Below are 17,365 nucleotides of genomic sequence, written 5' to 3'. Positions count from 1 at the left end.
CTGCAGTGTGGGGTGGGAGCGTGGTGCTGGTGGTCCGAGGGGACTCTCTGAGGGGCAGGGGTGCGTGGGGATGAGAGCGGGTGTTGCCGGGGGTCACCGTGGTGGGGCAGGTGTGTGTCCTGAGGCGTGCCGCTGCTGTGCGTGTCTCAGTGAGTCAGTAGTGTGGGGCGGGAGCCTGTTGTCGGTGGCCCGAGGGGCCTCCTTGCGGGGCAGGGTAGCGTGGGGATGAGACTGGGTGTTGATGGGGGTCACCGTGGTGGGGCAGGTGTGTGTCCCAGAGGCGTGCCGCTGCTGTGCGTGTCTCAGTGAGTCTGTAGTGTGGGGTAGGAGCGTGGTTGTCGTCACCCGAGAGGGCTCTTGGCGGGGCCTGGGTTGCGTGGGGATGTGAGCGGGTGTTGCCGGGGGTCACCGCGGTGGGGCAGGTGTGTGTTCTGGAGGCGTGCCGCTGCTGTGCGTGGGTCGGTGAGGCTGTAGTGTGGGACGAGAGCCTGTTGCCGGTGGCCCGAGGGGCCTCTTTGCGGGTCAGGGCTGCGTGGGGATGAGAGCGGGTGTTGCCAGGGGTGACCGTGGTGGGGCAGGTGCGTGTTCTAGAGGCGTTCCGTTGCTGTGCGTGTCTCAGTGAGTCCGTAGCGTGGGGTAGGAGCGTGGTTGTCGTCACCCGAGAGGGCTCTTGGCGGGGACAGGGCTGCCTACGGCCATACCACCCTGAGAACGCCCGATCTCGTCTGATCTCGGAAGCTAAGCAGGGTCGGGCCCCGTTAGTACTTGGATGGGAGACCGCCTGGGAATACCGGGTGCTGTAGGCTTTTGGCCTTGGCGGAGGCCGCGGGGCGGCCCCTGTTTTCTTGCTGCGGTGTTGCGGAGGGGCAGGGGTGTGCGGGTGAGGGCCGGGGTCGCGGTGGTGGGGCAGGTGTGCTCTGCGACTGTCTGGCGCTCTGCTCTGTGGGTGGGTGGGGCTGCAGTGCGGGGTGAGAGCGTGGTTGTGGTTAGGCGAGAGGGCTTGATGTGGGGCGTGGGGATGTGTAGAGGTGATGCAGGGGGTCGACGTGGTGAAGGCAGGTGTGTGTGGGCGTTGCCTGCAGCCCCCCTCCGTGGGGCTGCAGTGTGGGGTGGGAGCGTGGTTGTGGTCGCCCGAGAGGGCTCTTGGCGGGGCAGGGTTGCGTGGGGATGTGAGCGGGTGTTGCCGGGGGTCACCGCGGTGGGGCAGGTGTGTGTTCTGGAGGCGTGCCGCTGCTGTGCGTGGGTCGGTGAGGCTGTAGTGTGGGACGAGAGCCTGTTGCCGGTGGCCCGAGGGGCCACTTTGCGGGGCAGGTGTGCGTGGGGATGAGAGCGGGTGTTGCCAGGGGTGATGGTGGTGGGGCAGGTGTGTGTCCTAGAGGTGTTCCGTTGCTGTGCGTGAGTCGGTGGGGCTGCAGTGTGGGGTGGGAGCCTGCTGTCAGTGGCACCAGGGGCCTCTTTGCGGGGCAGGGGTGCGTGGGGATGAGAGCGGGTATTGCAGGGGGTCTCCGTGGTGGGGCAGGTGTGTGTCTAGAGGCGTGCCGCTGCTGTGCGTGGGTCGGTGAGGCTGCAGTGTGGGGTAGGAGTGTGGTTGTGGTCGCCCGAGAGGGATCTTGGCGGGGCAGAGTTGCGTGGGGATGTGAACGGGTATTGCTGGGGGTCTCCGTGGTGGGGCAGGTGTGTGTTCTAGAGGTGTTGCGTTGCTGTGCTTGAGTTGTTGGGGCTGCAGTGTGGGGTGGGAGCGTGGTGTTGGTGGTCCGAGGGGACTCTCTGAGGGGCAGGGGTGCGTGGGGATGAGAGCGGGTGTTGCCGGGGGTCACCGTGGTGGGGCAGGTGTGTGTCCTGAGGCGTGCCGCTGCTGTGCGTGTCTCAGTGAGTCAGTAGTGTGGGGCGGGAGCCTGTTGTCGGTGGCCCGAGGGGCCTCCTTGCGGGGCAGGGTAGCGTGGGGATGAGACTGGGTGTTGATGGGGGTCACCGTGGTGGGGCAGGTGTGTGTCCCAGAGGCGTGCCGCTGCTGTGCGTGTCTCAGTGAGTCTGTAGTGTGGGGTAGGAGCGTGGTTGTCGTCACCCGAGAGGGCTCTTGGCGGGGCCTGGGTTGCGTGGGGATGTGAGCGGGTGTTGCCGGGGGTCACCGCGGTGGGGCAGGTGTGTGTTCTGGAGGCGTGCCGCTGCTGTGCGTGGGTCGGTGAGGCTGTAGTGTGGGACGAGAGCCTGTTGCCGGTGGCCCGAGGGGCCTCTTTGCGGGTCAGGGCTGCGTGGGGATGAGAGCGGGTGTTGCCAGGGGTGACCGTGGTGGGGCAGGTGCGTGTTCTAGAGGCGTTCCGTTGCTGTGCGTGTCTCAGTGAGTCCGTAGCGTGGGGTAGGAGCGTGGTTGTCGTCACCCGAGAGGGCTCTTGGCGGGGACAGGGCTGCCTACGGCCATACCACCCTGAGAACGCCCGATCTCGTCTGATCTCGGAAGCTAAGCAGGGTCGGGCCCGGTTAGTACTTGGATGGGAGACCGCCTGGGAATACCGGGTGCTGTAGGCTTTTGGCCTTGGCGGAGGCCGCGGGGCGGCCCCTGTTTTCTTGCTGCGGTGTTGCGGAGGGGCAGGGGTGTGCGGGTGAGGGCCGGGGTCGCGGTGGTGGGGCAGGTGTGCTCTGCGACTGTCTGGCGCTCTGCTCTGTGGGTGGGTGGGGCTGCAGTGCGGGGTGAGAGCGTGGTTGTGGTTAGGCGAGAGGGCTTGATGTGGGGCGTGGGGATGTGTAGAGGTGATGCAGGGGGTCGACGTGGTGAAGGCAGGTGTGTGTGGGCGTTGCCTGCAGCCCCCCTCCGTGGGGCTGCAGTGTGGGGTGGGAGCGTGGTTGTGGTCGCCCGAGAGGGCTCTTGGCGGGGCAGGGTTGCGTGGGGATGTGAGCGGGTGTTGCCGGGGGTCACCGCGGTGGGGCAGGTGTGTGTTCTGGAGGCGTGCCGCTGCTGTGCGTGGGTCGGTGAGGCTGTAGTGTGGGACGAGAGCCTGTTGCCGGTGGCCCGAGGGGCCACTTTGCGGGGCAGGTGTGCGTGGGGATGAGAGCGGGTGTTGCCAGGGGTGCTGGTGGTGGGGCAGGTGTGTGTCCTAGAGGTGTTCCGTTGCTGTGCGTGAGTCGGTGGGGCTGCAGTGTGGGGTGGGAGCCTGCTGTCAGTGGCACCAGGGGCCTCTTTGCGGGGCAGGGGTGCGTGGGGATGAGAGCGGGTATTGCAGGGGGTCTCCGTGGTGGGGCAGGTGTGTGTCTAGAGGCGTGCCGCTGCTGTGCGTGGGTCGGTGAGGCTGCAGTGTGGGGTAGGAGTGTGGTTGTGGTCGCCCGAGAGGGATCTTGGCGGGGCAGAGTTGCGTGGGGATGTGAACGGGTATTGCTGGGGGTCTCCGTGGTGGGGCAGGTGTGTGTTCTAGAGGTGTTGCGTTGCTGTGCTTGAGTTGTTGGGGCTGCAGTGTGGGGTGGGAGCGTGGTGTTGGTGGTCCGAGGGGACTCTCTGAGGGGCAGGGGTGCGTGGGGATGAGAGCGGGTGTTGCCGGGGGTCACCGTGGTGGGGCAGGTGTGTGTCCTGAGGCGTGCCGCTGCTGTGCGTGTCTCAGTGAGTCAGTAGTGTGGGGCGGGAGCCTGTTGTCGGTGGCCCGAGGGGCCTCCTTGCGGGGCAGGGTAGCGTGGGGATGAGACTGGGTGTTGATGGGGGTCACCGTGGTGGGGCAGGTGTGTGTCCCAGAGGCGTGCCGCTGCTGTGCGTGTCTCAGTGAGTCTGTAGTGTGGGGTAGGAGCGTGGTTGTCGTCACCCGAGAGGGCCTTTGGCGGGGCCTGGGTTGCGTGGGGATGTGAGCGGGTGTTGCCGGGGGTCACCGCGGTGGGGCAGGTGTGTGTTCTGGAGGCGTGCCGCTGCTGTGCGTGGGTCGGTGAGGCTGTAGTGTGGGACGAGAGCCTGTTGCCGGTGGCCCGAGGGGCCTCTTTGCGGGTCAGGGCTGCGTGGGGATGAGAGCGGGTGTTGCCAGGGGTGACCGTGGTGGGGCAGGTGCGTGTTCTAGAGGCGTTCCGTTGCTGTGCGTGTCTCAGTGAGTCCGTAGCGTGGGGTAGGAGCGTGGTTGTCGTCACCCGAGAGGGCTCTTGGCGGGGACAGGGCTGCCTACGGCCATACCACCCTGAGAACGCCCGATCTCGTCTGATCTCGGAAGCTAAGCAGGGTCGGGCCCGGTTAGTACTTGGATGGGAGACCGCCTGGGAATACCGGGTGCTGTAGGCTTTTGGCCTTGGCGGAGGCCGCGGGGCGGCCCCTTTTTTCTTGCTGCGGTGTTGCGGAGGGGCAGGGGTGTGCGGGTGAGGGCCGGGGTCGCGGTGGTGGGGCAGGTGTGCTCTGCGACTGTCTGGCGCTCTGCTCTGTGGGTGGGTGGGGCTGCAGTGCGGGGTGAGAGCGTGGTTGTGGTTAGGCGAGAGGGCTTGATGTGGGGCGTGGGGATGTGTAGAGGTGATGCAGGGGGTCGACGTGGTGAAGGCAGGTGTGTGTGGGTGTTGCCTGCAGCCCCCCTCCGTGGGGCTGCAGTGTGGGGTGGGAGCGTGGTTGTGGTCGCCCGAGAGGGCTCTTGGCGGGGCAGGGTTGCGTGGGGATGTGAGCGGGTGTTGCCGGGGGTCACCGCGGTGGGGCAGGTGTGTGTTCTGGAGGCGTGCCGCTGCTGTGCGTGGGTCGGTGAGGCTGTAGTGTGGGACGAGAGCCTGTTGCCGGTGGCCCGAGGGGCCACTTTGCGGGGCAGGCGTGCGTGGGGATGAGAGCGGGTGTTGCCAGGGGTGATGGTGGTGGGGCAGGTGTGTGTCCTAGAGGTGTTCCGTTGCTGTGCGTGAGTCGGTGGGGCTGCAGTGTGGGGTGGGAGCCTGCTGTCAGTGGCACCAGGGGCCTCTTTGCGGGGCAGGGGTGCGTGGGGATGAGAGCGGGTATTGCAGGGGGTCTCCGTGGTGGGGCAGGTGTGTGTCTAGAGGCGTGCCGCTGCTGTGCGTGGGTCGGTGAGGCTGCAGTGTGGGGTAGGAGTGTGGTTGTGGTCGCCCGAGAGGGATCTTGGCGGGGCAGAGTTGCGTGGGGATGTGAACGGGTATTGCTGGGGGTCTCCGTGGTGGGGCAGGTGTGTGTTCTAGAGGTGTTGCGTTGCTGTGCTTGAGTTGTTGGGGCTGCAGTGTGGGGTGGGAGCGTGGTGCTGGTGGTCCGAGGGGACTCTCTGAGGGGCAGGGGTGCGTGGGGATGAGAGCGGGTGTTGCCGGGGGTCACCGTGGTGGGGCAGGTGTGTGTCCTGAGGCGTGCCGCTGCTGTGCGTGTCTCAGTGAGTCAGTAGTGCGGGGCGGGAGCCTGTTGTCGGTGGCCCGAGGGGCCTCCTTGCGGGGCAGGGTAGCGTGGGGATGAGACTGGGTGTTGATGGGGGTCACCGTGGTGGGGCAGGTGTGTGTCCCAGAGGCGTGCCGCTGCTGTGCGTGTCTCAGTGAGTCTGTAGTGTGGGGTAGGAGCGTGGTTGTCGTCACCCGAGAGGGCTCTTGGCGGGGCCTGGGTTGCGTGGGGATGTGAGCGGATGTTGCCGGGGGTCACCGCGGTGGGGCAGGTGTGTGTCCTGGAGGCGTGCCGCTGCTGTGCGTGGGTCGGTGAGGCTGTAGTGTGGGACGAGAGCCTGTTGCCGGTGGCCCGAGGGGCCTCTTTGCGGGTCAGGGCGGCGTGGGGATGAGAGCGGGTGTTGCCAGGGGTGACCGTGGTGGGGCAGGTGCGTGTTCTAGAGGCATTCCGTTGCTGTGCGTGTCTCAGTGAGTCCGTAGCGTGGGGTAGGAGCGTGGTTGTCGTCACCCGAGAGGGCTCTTGGCGGGGACAGGGCTGCCTACGGCCATACCACCCTGAGAACGCCCGATCTCGTCTGATCTCGGAAGCTAAGCAGGGTCGGGCCCGGTTAGTACTTGGATGGGAGACCGCCTGGGAATACCGGGTGCTGTAGGCTTTTGGCCTTGGCGGAGGCCGCGGGGCGGCCCCTGTTTTCTTGCTGCGGTGTTGCGGAGGGGCAGGGGTGTGCGGGTGAGGGCCGGGGTCGCGGTGGTGGGGCAGGTGTGCTCTGCGACTGTCTGGCGCTCTGCTCTGTGGGTGGGTGGGGCTGCAGTGCGGGGTGAGAGCGTGGTTGTGGTTAGGCGAGAGGGCTTGATGTGGGGCGTGGGGATGTGTAGAGGTGATGCAGGGGGTCGACGTGGTGAAGGCAGGTGTGTGTGGGTGTTGCCTGCAGCCCCCCTCCGTGGGGCTGCAGTGTGGGGTGGGAGCGTGGTTGTGGTCGCCCGAGAGGGCTCTTGGCGGGGCAGGGTTGCGTGGGGATGTGAGCGGGTGTTGCCGGGGGTCACCGCGGTGGGGCAGGTGTGTGTTCTGGAGGCGTGCCGCTGCTGTGCGTGGGTCGGTGAGGCTGTAGTGTGGGACGAGAGCCTGTTGCCGGTGGCCCGAGGGGCCACTTTGCGGGGCAGGCGTGCGTGGGGATGAGAGCGGGTGTTGCCAGGGGTGATGGTGGTGGGGCAGGTGTGTGTCCTAGAGGTGTTCCGTTGCTGTGCGTGAGTCGGTGGGGCTGCAGTGTGGGGTGGGAGCCTGCTGTCAGTGGCACCAGGGGCCTCTTTGCGGGGCAGGGGTGCGTGGGGATGAGAGCGGGTATTGCAGGGGGTCTCCGTGGTGGGGCAGGTGTGTGTCTAGAGGCGTGCCGCTGCTGTGCGTGGGTCGGTGAGGCTGCAGTGTGGGGTAGGAGTGTGGTTGTGGTCGCCCGAGAGGGATCTTGGCGGGGCAGAGTTGCGTGGGGATGTGAACGGGTATTGCTGGGGGTCTCCGTGGTGGGGCAGGTGTGTGTTCTAGAGGTGTTGCGTTGCTGTGCTTGAGTTGTTGGGGCTGCAGTGTGGGGTGGGAGCGTGGTGCTGGTGGTCCGAGGGGACTCTCTGAGGGGCAGGGGTGCGTGGGGATGAGAGCGGGTGTTGCCGGGGGTCACCGTGGCGGGGCAGGTATGTGTCCTGAGGCGTGCCGCTGCTGTGCGTGTCTCAGTGAGTCAGTAGTGTGGGGCGGGAGCCTGTTGTCGGTGGCCCGAGGGGCCTCCTTGCGGGGCAGGGTAGCGTGGGGATGAGACTGGGTGTTGATGGGGGTCACCGTGGTGGGGCAGGTGTGTGTCCCAGAGGCGTGCCGCTGCTGTGCGTGTCTCAGTGAGTCTGTAGTGTGGGGTAGGAGCGTGGTTGTCGTCACCCGAGAGGGCTCTTGGCGGGGCCTGGGTTGCGTGGGGATGTGAGCGGGTGTTGCCGGGGGTCACCGCGGTGGGGCAGGTGTGTGTTCTGGAGGCGTGCCGCTGCTGTGCGTGGGTCGGTGAGGCTGTAGTGTGGGACGAGAGCCTGTTGCCGGTGGCCCGAGGGGCCTCTTTGCGGGTCAGGGCTGCGTGGGGATGAGAGCGGGTGTTGCCAGGGGTGACCGTGGTGGGGCAGGTGCGTGTTCTAGAGGCGTTCCGTTGCTGTGCGTGTCTCAGTGAGTCCGTAGCGTGGGGTAGGAGCGTGGTTGTCGTCACCCGAGAGGGCTCTTGGCGGGGACAGGGCTGCCTACGGCCATACCACCCTGAGAACGCCCGATCTCGTCTGATCTCGGAAGCTAAGCAGGGTCGGGCCCGGTTAGTACTTGGATGGGAGACCGCCTGGGAATACCGGGTGCTGTAGGCTTTTGGCCTTGGCGGAGGCCGCGGGGCGGCCCCTGTTTTCTTGCTGCGGTGTTGCGGAGGGGCAGGGGTGTGCGGGTGAGGGCCGGGGTCGCGGTGGTGGGGCAGGTGTGCTCTGCGACTGTCTGGCGCTCTGCTCTGTGGGTGGGTGGGGCTGCAGTGCGGGGTGAGAGCGTGGTTGTGGTTAGGCGAGAGGGCTTGATGTGGGGCGTGGGGATGTGTAGAGGTGATGCAGGGGGTCGACGTGGTGAAGGCAGGTGTGTGTGGGTGTTGCCTGCAGCCCCCCTCCGTGGGGCTGCAGTGTGGGGTGGGAGCGTGGTTGTGGTCGCCCGAGAGGGCTCTTGGCGGGGCAGGGTTGCGTGGGGATGTGAGCGGGTGTTGCCGGGGGTCACCGCGGTGGGGCAGGTGTGTGTTCTGGAGGCGTGCCGCTGCTGTGCGTGGGTCGGTGAGGCTGTAGTGTGGGACGAGAGCCCGTTGCCGGTGGCCCGAGGGGCCACTTTGCGGGGCAGGTGTGCGTGGGGATGAGAGCGGGTGTTGCCAGGGGTGATGGTGGTGGGGCAGGTGTGTGTCCTAGAGGTGTTCCGTTGCTGTGCGTGAGTCGGTGGGGCTGCAGTGTGGGGTGGGAGCCTGCTGTCAGTGGCACCAGGGGCCTCTTTGCGGGGCAGGGGTGCGTGGGGATGAGAGCGGGTATTGCAGGGGGTCTCCGTGGTGGGGCAGGTGTGTGTCTAGAGGCGTGCCGCTGCTGTGCGTGGGTCGGTGAGGCTGCAGTGTGGGGTAGGAGTGTGGTTGTGGTCGCCCGAGAGGGATCTTGGCGGGGCAGAGTTGCGTGGGGATGTGAACGGGTATTGCTGGGGGTCTCCGTGGTGGGGCAGGTGTGTGTTCTAGAGGTGTTGCGTTGCTGTGCTTGAGTTGTTGGGGCTGCAGTGTGGGGTGGGAGCGTGGTGTTGGTGGTCCGAGGGGACTCTCTGAGGGGCAGGGGTGCGTGGGGATGAGAGCGGGTGTTGCCGGGGGTCACCGTGGTGGGGCAGGTGTGTGTCCTGAGGCGTGCCGCTGCTGTGCGTGTCTCAGTGAGTCAGTAGTGCGGGGCGGGAGCCTGTTGTCGGTGGCCCGAGGGGCCTCCTTGCGGGGCAGGGTAGCGTGGGGATGAGACTGGGTGTTGATGGGGGTCACCGTGGTGGGGCAGGTGTGTGTCCCAGAGGCGTGCCGCTGCTGTGCGTGTCTCAGTGAGTCTGTAGTGTGGGGTAGGAGCGTGGTTGTCGTCACCCGAGAGGGCTCTTGGCGGGGCCTGGGTTGCGTGGGGATGTGAGCGGGTGTTGCCGGGGGTCACCGCGGTGGGGCAGGTGTGTGTTCTGGAGGCGTGCCGCTGCTGTGCGTGGGTCGGTGAGGCTGTAGTGTGGGACGAGAGCCTGTTGCCGGTGGCCCGAGGGGCCTCTTTGCGGGTCAGGGCTGCGTGGGGATGAGAGCGGGTGTTGCCAGGGGTGACCGTGGTGGGGCAGGTGCGTGTTCTAGAGGCGTTCCGTTGCTGTGCGTGTCTCAGTGAGTCCGTAGCGTGGGGTAGGAGCGTGGTTGTCGTCACCCGAGAGGGCTCTTGGCGGGGACAGGGCTGCCTACGGCCATACCACCCTGAGAACGCCCGATCTCGTCTGATCTCGGAAGCTAAGCAGGGTCGGGCCCCGTTAGTACTTGGATGGGAGACCGCCTGGGAATACCGGGTGCTGTAGGCTTTTGGCCTTGGCGGAGGCCGCGGGGCGGCCCCTGTTTTCTTGCTGCGGTGTTGCGGAGGGGCAGGGGTGTGCGGGTGAGGGCCGGGGTCGCGGTGGTGGGGCAGGTGTGCTCTGCGACTGTCTGGCGCTCTGCTCTGTGGGTGGGTGGGGCTGCAGTGCGGGGTGAGAGCGTGGTTGTGGTTAGGCGAGAGGGCTTGATGTGGGGCGTGGGGATGTGTAGAGGTGATGCAGGGGGTCGACGTGGTGAAGGCAGGTGTGTGTGGGCGTTGCCTGCAGCCCCCCTCCGTGGGGCTGCAGTGTGGGGTGGGAGCGTGGTTGTGGTCGCCCGAGAGGGCTCTTGGCGGGGCAGGGTTGCGTGGGGATGTGAGCGGGTGTTGCCGGGGGTCACCGCGGTGGGGCAGGTGTGTGTTCTGGAGGCGTGCCGCTGCTGTGCGTGGGTCGGTGAGGCTGTAGTGTGGGACGAGAGCCTGTTGCCGGTGGCCCGAGGGGCCACTTTGCGGGGCAGGTGTGCGTGGGGATGAGAGCGGGTGTTGCCAGGGGTGATGGTGGTGGGGCAGGTGTGTGTCCTAGAGGTGTTCCGTTGCTGTGCGTGAGTCGGTGGGGCTGCAGTGTGGGGTGGGAGCCTGCTGTCAGTGGCACCAGGGGCCTCTTTGCGGGGCAGGGGTGCGTGGGGATGAGAGCGGGTATTGCAGGGGGTCTCCGTGGTGGGGCAGGTGTGTGTCTAGAGGCGTGCCGCTGCTGTGCGTGGGTCGGTGAGGCTGCAGTGTGGGGTAGGAGTGTGGTTGTGGTCGCCCGAGAGGGATCTTGGCGGGGCAGAGTTGCGTGGGGATGTGAACGGGTATTGCTGGGGGTCTCCGTGGTGGGGCAGGTGTGTGTTCTAGAGGTGTTGCGTTGCTGTGCTTGAGTTGTTGGGGCTGCAGTGTGGGGTGGGAGCGTGGTGTTGGTGGTCCGAGGGGACTCTCTGAGGGGCAGGGGTGCGTGGGGATGAGAGCGGGTGTTGCCGGGGGTCACCGTGGTGGGGCAGGTGTGTGTCCTGAGGCGTGCCGCTGCTGTGCGTGTCTCAGTGAGTCAGTAGTGTGGGGCGGGAGCCTGTTGTCGGTGGCCCGAGGGGCCTCCTTGCGGGGCAGGGTAGCGTGGGGATGAGACTGGGTGTTGATGGGGGTCACCGTGGTGGGGCAGGTGTGTGTCCCAGAGGCGTGCCGCTGCTGTGCGTGTCTCAGTGAGTCTGTAGTGTGGGGTAGGAGCGTGGTTGTCGTCACCCGAGAGGGCTCTTGGCGGGGCCTGGGTTGCGTGGGGATGTGAGCGGGTGTTGCCGGGGGTCACCGCGGTGGGGCAGGTGTGTGTTCTGGAGGCGTGCCGCTGCTGTGCGTGGGTCGGTGAGGCTGTAGTGTGGGACGAGAGCCTGTTGCCGGTGGCCCGAGGGGCCTCTTTGCGGGTCAGGGCTGCGTGGGGATGAGAGCGGGTGTTGCCAGGGGTGACCGTGGTGGGGCAGGTGCGTGTTCTAGAGGCGTTCCGTTGCTGTGCGTGTCTCAGTGAGTCCGTAGCGTGGGGTAGGAGCGTGGTTGTCGTCACCCGAGAGGGCTCTTGGCGGGGACAGGGCTGCCTACGGCCATACCACCCTGAGAACGCCCGATCTCGTCTGATCTCGGAAGCTAAGCAGGGTCGGGCCCGGTTAGTACTTGGATGGGAGACCGCCTGGGAATACCGGGTGCTGTAGGCTTTTGGCCTTGGCGGAGGCCGCGGGGCGGCCCCTGTTTTCTTGCTGCGGTGTTGCGGAGGGGCAGGGGTGTGCGGGTGAGGGCCGGGGTCGCGGTGGTGGGGCAGGTGTGCTCTGCGACTGTCTGGCGCTCTGCTCTGTGGGTGGGTGGGGCTGCAGTGCGGGGTGAGAGCGTGGTTGTGGTTAGGCGAGAGGGCTTGATGTGGGGCGTGGGGATGTGTAGAGGTGATGCAGGGGGTCGACGTGGTGAAGGCAGGTGTGTGTGGGTGTTGCCTGCAGCCCCCCTCCGTGGGGCTGCAGTGTGGGGTGGGAGCGTGGTTGTGGTCGCCCGAGAGGGCTCTTGGCGGGGCAGGGTTGCGTGGGGATGTGAGCGGGTGTTGCCGGGGGTCACCGCGGTGGGGCAGGTGTGTGTTCTGGAGGCGTGCCGCTGCTGTGCGTGGGTCGGTGAGGCTGTAGTGTGGGACGAGAGCCTGTTGCCGGTGGCCCGAGGGGCCACTTTGCGGGGCAGGCGTGCGTGGGGATGAGAGCGGGTGTTGCCAGGGGTGCTGGTGGTGGGGCAGGTGTGTGTCCTAGAGGTGTTCCGTTGCTGTGCGTGAGTCGGTGGGGCTGCAGTGTGGGGTGGGAGCCTGCTGTCAGTGGCACCAGGGGCCTCTTTGCGGGGCAGGGGTGCGTGGGGATGAGAGCGGGTATTGCAGGGGGTCTCCGTGGTGGGGCAGGTGTGTGTCTAGAGGCGTGCCGCTGCTGTGCGTGGGTCGGTGAGGCTGCAGTGTGGGGTAGGAGTGTGGTTGTGGTCGCCCGAGAGGGATCTTGGCGGGGCAGAGTTGCGTGGGGATGTGAACGGGTATTGCTGGGGGTCTCCGTGGTGGGGCAGGTGTGTGTTCTAGAGGTGTTGCGTTGCTGTGCTTGAGTTGTTGGGGCTGCAGTGTGGGGTGGGAGCGTGGTGCTGGTGGTCCGAGGGGACTCTCTGAGGGGCAGGGGTGCGTGGGGATGAGAGCGGGTGTTGCCGGGGGTCACCGTGGTGGGGCAGGTGTGTGTCCTGAGGCGTGCCGCTGCTGTGCGTGTCTCAGTGAGTCAGTAGTGTGGGGCGGGAGCCTGTTGTCGGTGGCCCGAGGGGCCTCCTTGCGGGGCAGGGTAGCGTGGGGATGAGACTGGGTGTTGATGGGGGTCACCGTGGTGGGGCAGGTGTGTGTCCCAGAGGCGTGCCGCTGCTGTGCGTGTCTCAGTGAGTCTGTAGTGTGGGGTAGGAGCGTGGTTGTCGTCACCCGAGAGGGCTCTTGGCGGGGCCTGGGTTGCGTGGGGATGTGAGCGGATGTTGCCGGGGGTCACCGCGGTGGGGCAGGTGTGTGTTCTGGAGGCGTGCCGCTGCTGTGCGTGGGTCGGTGAGGCTGTAGTGTGGGACGAGAGCCTGTTGCCGGTGGCCCGAGGGGCCTCTTTGCGGGGCAGGGTAGCGTGGGGATGAGATTGGGTGTTGATGGGGGTCACCGTGGTGGGGCAGGTGTGTGTCCCAGAGGCGTGCCGCTGCTGTGCGTGTCTCAGTGAGTCTGTAGTGTGGGGTAGGAGCGTGGTTGTCGTCACCCGAGAGGGCTCTTGGCGGGGCCTGGGTTGCGTGGGGATGTGAGCGGATGTTGCCGGGGGTCACCGCGGTGGGGCAGGTGTTTGTTCTGGAGGCGTGCCGCTGCTGCGCGTGGGTCGGTGAGGCTGTAGTGTGGGACGAGAGCCTGTTGCCGGTGGCCCGAGGGGCCTCTTTGCGGGTCAGGGCTGCGTGGGGATGAGAGCGGGTGTTGCCAGGGGTGACCGTGGTGGGGCAGGTGCGTGTTCTAGAGGCGTTCCGTTGCTGTGCGTGTCTCAGTGAGTCCGTAGCGTGGGGTAGGAGCGTGGTTGTCGTCACCCGAGAGGGCTCTTGGCGGGGACAGGGCTGCCTACGGCCATACCACCCTGAGAACGCCCGATCTCGTCTGATCTCGGAAGCTAAGCAGGGTCGGGCCCGGTTAGTACTTGGATGGGAGACCGCCTGGGAATACCGGGTGCTGTAGGCTTTTGGCCTTGGCGGAGGCCGCGGGGCGGCCCCTGTTTTCTTGCTGCGGTGTTGCGGAGGGGCAGGGGTGTGCGGGTGAGGGCCGGGGTCGCGGTGGTGGGGCAGGTGTGCTCTGCGACTGTCTGGCGCTCTGCTCTGTGGGTGGGTGGGGCTGCAGTGCGGGGTGAGAGCGTGGTTGTGGTTAGGCGAGAGGGCTTGATGTGGGGCGTGGGGATGTGTAGAGGTGATGCAGGGGGTCGACGTGGTGAAGGCAGGTGTGTGTGGGTGTTGCCTGCAGCCCCCCTCCGTGGGGCTGCAGTGTGGGGTGGGAGCGTGGTTGTGGTCGCCCGAGAGGGCTCTTGGCGGGGCAGGGTTGCGTGGGGATGTGAGCGGGTGTTGCCGGGGGTCACCGCGGTGGGGCAGGTGTGTGTTCTGGAGGCGTGCCGCTGCTGTGCGTGGGTCGGTGAGGCTGTAGTGTGGGACGAGAGCCCGTTGCCGGTGGCCCGAGGGGCCACTTTGCGGGGCAGGTGTGCGTGGGGATGAGAGCGGGTGTTGCCAGGGGTGATGGTGGTGGGGCAGGTGTGTGTCCTAGAGGTGTTCCGTTGCTGTGCGTGAGTCGGTGGGGCTGCAGTGTGGGGTGGGAGCCTGCTGTCAGTGGCACCAGGGGCCTCTTTGCGGGGCAGGGGTGCGTGGGGATGAGAGCGGGTATTGCAGGGGGTCTCCGTGGTGGGGCAGGTGTGTGTCTAGAGGCGTGCCGCTGCTGTGCGTGGGTCGGTGAGGCTGCAGTGTGGGGTAGGAGTGTGGTTGTGGTCGCCCGAGAGGGATCTTGGCGGGGCAGAGTTGCGTGGGGATGTGAACGGGTATTGCTGGGGGTCTCCGTGGTGGGGCAGGTGTGTGTTCTAGAGGTGTTGCGTTGCTGTGCTTGAGTTGTTGGGGCTGCAGTGTGGGGTGGGAGCGTGGTGTTGGTGGTCCGAGGGGACTCTCTGAGGGGCAGGGGTGCGTGGGGATGAGAGCGGGTGTTGCCGGGGGTCACCGTGGTGGGGCAGGTGTGTGTCCTGAGGCGTGCCGCTGCTGTGCGTGTCTCAGTGAGTCAGTAGTGCGGGGCGGGAGCCTGTTGTCGGTGGCCCGAGGGGCCTCCTTGCGGGGCAGGGTAGCGTGGGGATGAGACTGGGTGTTGATGGGGGTCACCGTGGTGGGGCAGGTGTGTGTCCCAGAGGCGTGCCGCTGCTGTGCGTGTCTCAGTGAGTCTGTAGTGTGGGGTAGGAGCGTGGTTGTCGTCACCCGAGAGGGCTCTTGGCGGGGCCTGGGTTGCGTGGGGATGTGAGCGGGTGTTGCCGGGGGTCACCGCGGTGGGGCAGGTGTGTGTTCTGGAGGCGTGCCGCTGCTGTGCGTGGGTCGGTGAGGCTGTAGTGTGGGACGAGAGCCTGTTGCCGGTGGCCCGAGGGGCCTCTTTGCGGGTCAGGGCTGCGTGGGGATGAGAGCGGGTGTTGCCAGGGGTGACCGTGGTGGGGCAGGTGCGTGTTCTAGAGGCGTTCCGTTGCTGTGCGTGTCTCAGTGAGTCCGTAGCGTGGGGTAGGAGCGTGGTTGTCGTCACCCGAGAGGGCTCTTGGCGGGGACAGGGCTGCCTACGGCCATACCACCCTGAGAACGCCCGATCTCGTCTGATCTCGGAAGCTAAGCAGGGTCGGGCCCCGTTAGTACTTGGATGGGAGACCGCCTGGGAATACCGGGTGCTGTAGGCTTTTGGCCTTGGCGGAGGCCGCGGGGCGGCCCCTGTTTTCTTGCTGCGGTGTTGCGGAGGGGCAGGGGTGTGCGGGTGAGGGCCGGGGTCGCGGTGGTGGGGCAGGTGTGCTCTGCGACTGTCTGGCGCTCTGCTCTGTGGGTGGGTGGGGCTGCAGTGCGGGGTGAGAGCGTGGTTGTGGTTAGGCGAGAGGGCTTGATGTGGGGCGTGGGGATGTGTAGAGGTGATGCAGGGGGTCGACGTGGTGAAGGCAGGTGTGTGTGGGCGTTGCCTGCAGCCCCCCTCCGTGGGGCTGCAGTGTGGGGTGGGAGCGTGGTTGTGGTCGCCCGAGAGGGCTCTTGGCGGGGCAGGGTTGCGTGGGGATGTGAGCGGGTGTTGCCGGGGGTCACCGCGGTGGGGCAGGTGTGTGTTCTGGAGGCGTGCCGCTGCTGTGCGTGGGTCGGTGAGGCTGTAGTGTGGGACGAGAGCCTGTTGCCGGTGGCCCGAGGGGCCACTTTGCGGGGCAGGTGTGCGTGGGGATGAGAGCGGGTGTTGCCAGGGGTGATGGTGGTGGGGCAGGTGTGTGTCCTAGAGGTGTTCCGTTGCTGTGCGTGAGTCGGTGGGGCTGCAGTGTGGGGTGGGAGCCTGCTGTCAGTGGCACCAGGGGCCTCTTTGCGGGGCAGGGGTGCGTGGGGATGAGAGCGGGTATTGCAGGGGGTCTCCGTGGTGGGGCAGGTGTGTGTCTAGAGGCGTGCCGCTGCTGTGCGTGGGTCGGTGAGGCTGCAGTGTGGGGTAGGAGTGTGGTTGTGGTCGCCCGAGAGGGATCTTGGCGGGGCAGAGTTGCGTGGGGATGTGAACGGGTATTGCTGGGGGTCTCCGTGGTGGGGCAGGTGTGTGTTCTAGAGGTGTTGCGTTGCTGTGCTTGAGTTGTTGGGGCTGCAGTGTGGGGTGGGAGCGTGGTGTTGGTGGTCCGAGGGGACTCTCTGAGGGGCAGGGGTGCGTGGGGATGAGAGCGGGTGTTGCCGGGGGTCACCGTGGTGGGGCAGGTGTGTGTCCTGAGGCGTGCCGCTGCTGTGCGTGTCTCAGTGAGTCAGTAGTGTGGGGCGGGAGCCTGTTGTCGGTGGCCCGAGGGGCCTCCTTGCGGGGCAGGGTAGCGTGGGGATGAGACTGGGTGTTGATGGGGGTCACCGTGGTGGGGCAGGTGTGTGTCCCAGAGGCGTGCCGCTGCTGTGCGTGTCTCAGTGAGTCTGTAGTGTGGGGTAGGAGCGTGGTTGTCGTCACCCGAGAGGGCTCTTGGCGGGGCCTGGGTTGCGTGGGGATGTGAGCGGGTGTTGCCGGGGGTCACCGCGGTGGGGCAGGTGTGTGTTCTGGAGGCGTGCCGCTGCTGTGCGTGGGTCGGTGAGGCTGTAGTGTGGGACGAGAGCCTGTTGCCGGTGGCCCGAGGGGCCTCTTTGCGGGTCAGGGCTGCGTGGGGATGAGAGCGGGTGTTGCCAGGGGTGACCGTGGTGGGGCAGGTGCGTGTTCTAGAGGCGTTCCGTTGCTGTGCGTGTCTCAGTGAGTCCGTAGCGTGGGGTAGGAGCGTGGTTGTCGTCACCCGAGAGGGCTCTTGGCGGGGACAGGGCTGCCTACGGCCATACCACCCTGAGAACGCCCGATCTCGTCTGATCTCGGAAGCTAAGCAGGGTCGGGCCCGGTTAGTACTTGGATGGGAGACCGCCTGGGAATACCGGGTGCTGTAGGCTTTTGGCCTTGGCGGAGGCCGCGGGGCGGCCCCTGTTTTCTTGCTGCGGTGTTGCGGAGGGGCAGGGGTGTGCGGGTGAGGGCCGGGGTCGCGGTGGTGGGGCAGGTGTGCTCTGCGACTGTCTGGCGCTCTGCTCTGTGGGTGGGTGGGGCTGCAGTGCGGGGTGAGAGCGTGGTTGTGGTTAGGCGAGAGGGCTTGATGTGGGGCGTGGGGATGTGTAGAGGTGATGCAGGGGGTCGACGTGGTGAAGGCAGGTGTGTGTGGGTGTTGCCTGCAGCCCCCCTCCGTGGGGCTGCAGTGTGGGGTGGGAGCGTGGTTGTGGTCGCCCGAGAGGGCTCTTGGCGGGGCAGGGTTGCGTGGGGATGTGAGCGGGTGTTGCCGGGGGTCACCGCGGTGGGGCAGGTGTGTGTTCTGGAGGCGTGCCGCTGCTGTGCGTGGGTCGGTGAGGCTGTAGTGTGGGACGAGAGCCTGTTGCCGGTGGCCCGAGGGGCCACTTTGCGGGGCAGGCGTGCGTGGGGATGAGAGCGGGTGTTGCCAGGGGTGATGGTGGTGGGGCAGGTGTGTGTCCTAGAGGTGTTCCGTTGCTGTGCGTGAGTCGGTGGGGCTGCAGTGTGGGGTGGGAGCCTGCTGTCAGTGGCACCAGGGGCCTCTTTGCGGGGCAGGGGTGCGTGGGGATGAGAGCGGGTATTGCAGGGGGTCTCCGTGGTGGGGCAGGTGTGTGTCTAGAGGCGTGCCGCTGCTGTGCGTGGGTCGGTGAGGCTGCAGTG

At 67.0% G+C, this 17,365-nt stretch overlaps 10 non-coding genes across 10 annotated transcripts; all 10 read left to right on the top strand.

Moving 5' to 3' along the window:
* Positions 1 to 687: 687 nt before the first annotated feature.
* LOC126040077 (5S ribosomal RNA) lies at positions 688 to 806 on the top strand. Its single transcript, XR_007506498.1, has one exon. It is a non-coding gene; the product is annotated as a 5S ribosomal RNA (ribosomal RNA).
* Positions 807 to 2,407: 1,601 nt separating this feature from the next.
* Positions 2,408 to 2,526, top strand: LOC126040149 (5S ribosomal RNA). Its single transcript, XR_007506568.1, has one exon. It is a non-coding gene; the product is annotated as a 5S ribosomal RNA (ribosomal RNA).
* Positions 2,527 to 4,127: 1,601 nt separating this feature from the next.
* Positions 4,128 to 4,246, top strand: LOC126040147 (5S ribosomal RNA). Its single transcript, XR_007506566.1, has one exon. It is a non-coding gene; the product is annotated as a 5S ribosomal RNA (ribosomal RNA).
* Positions 4,247 to 5,847: 1,601 nt separating this feature from the next.
* LOC126040146 (5S ribosomal RNA) lies at positions 5,848 to 5,966 on the top strand. Its single transcript, XR_007506565.1, has one exon. It is a non-coding gene; the product is annotated as a 5S ribosomal RNA (ribosomal RNA).
* Positions 5,967 to 7,567: 1,601 nt separating this feature from the next.
* On the top strand, positions 7,568 to 7,686 carry LOC126040145 (5S ribosomal RNA). Its single transcript, XR_007506564.1, has one exon. It is a non-coding gene; the product is annotated as a 5S ribosomal RNA (ribosomal RNA).
* A 1,601-nt stretch (positions 7,687 to 9,287) lies between these two features.
* On the top strand, positions 9,288 to 9,406 carry LOC126040075 (5S ribosomal RNA). Its single transcript, XR_007506496.1, has one exon. It is a non-coding gene; the product is annotated as a 5S ribosomal RNA (ribosomal RNA).
* Positions 9,407 to 11,007: 1,601 nt separating this feature from the next.
* LOC126040144 (5S ribosomal RNA) lies at positions 11,008 to 11,126 on the top strand. The gene has a single exon (XR_007506563.1). It is a non-coding gene; the product is annotated as a 5S ribosomal RNA (ribosomal RNA).
* Positions 11,127 to 13,040: 1,914 nt separating this feature from the next.
* LOC126040143 (5S ribosomal RNA) lies at positions 13,041 to 13,159 on the top strand. The gene has a single exon (XR_007506562.1). It is a non-coding gene; the product is annotated as a 5S ribosomal RNA (ribosomal RNA).
* Positions 13,160 to 14,760: 1,601 nt separating this feature from the next.
* On the top strand, positions 14,761 to 14,879 carry LOC126040074 (5S ribosomal RNA). Its single transcript, XR_007506495.1, has one exon. It is a non-coding gene; the product is annotated as a 5S ribosomal RNA (ribosomal RNA).
* Positions 14,880 to 16,480: 1,601 nt separating this feature from the next.
* LOC126040142 (5S ribosomal RNA) lies at positions 16,481 to 16,599 on the top strand. Its single transcript, XR_007506561.1, has one exon. It is a non-coding gene; the product is annotated as a 5S ribosomal RNA (ribosomal RNA).
* Positions 16,600 to 17,365: the final 766 nt, after the last annotated feature.

This window comes from Accipiter gentilis, chromosome 6, assembly GCF_929443795.1.
Source record: "Accipiter gentilis chromosome 6, bAccGen1.1, whole genome shotgun sequence".
Lineage (NCBI taxonomy): Eukaryota > Metazoa > Chordata > Aves > Accipitriformes > Accipitridae > Astur > Astur gentilis.
The sequence above is the reverse complement of the archived record's forward strand: the minus strand, read 5'-3'. Positions and strand labels throughout refer to the sequence as shown.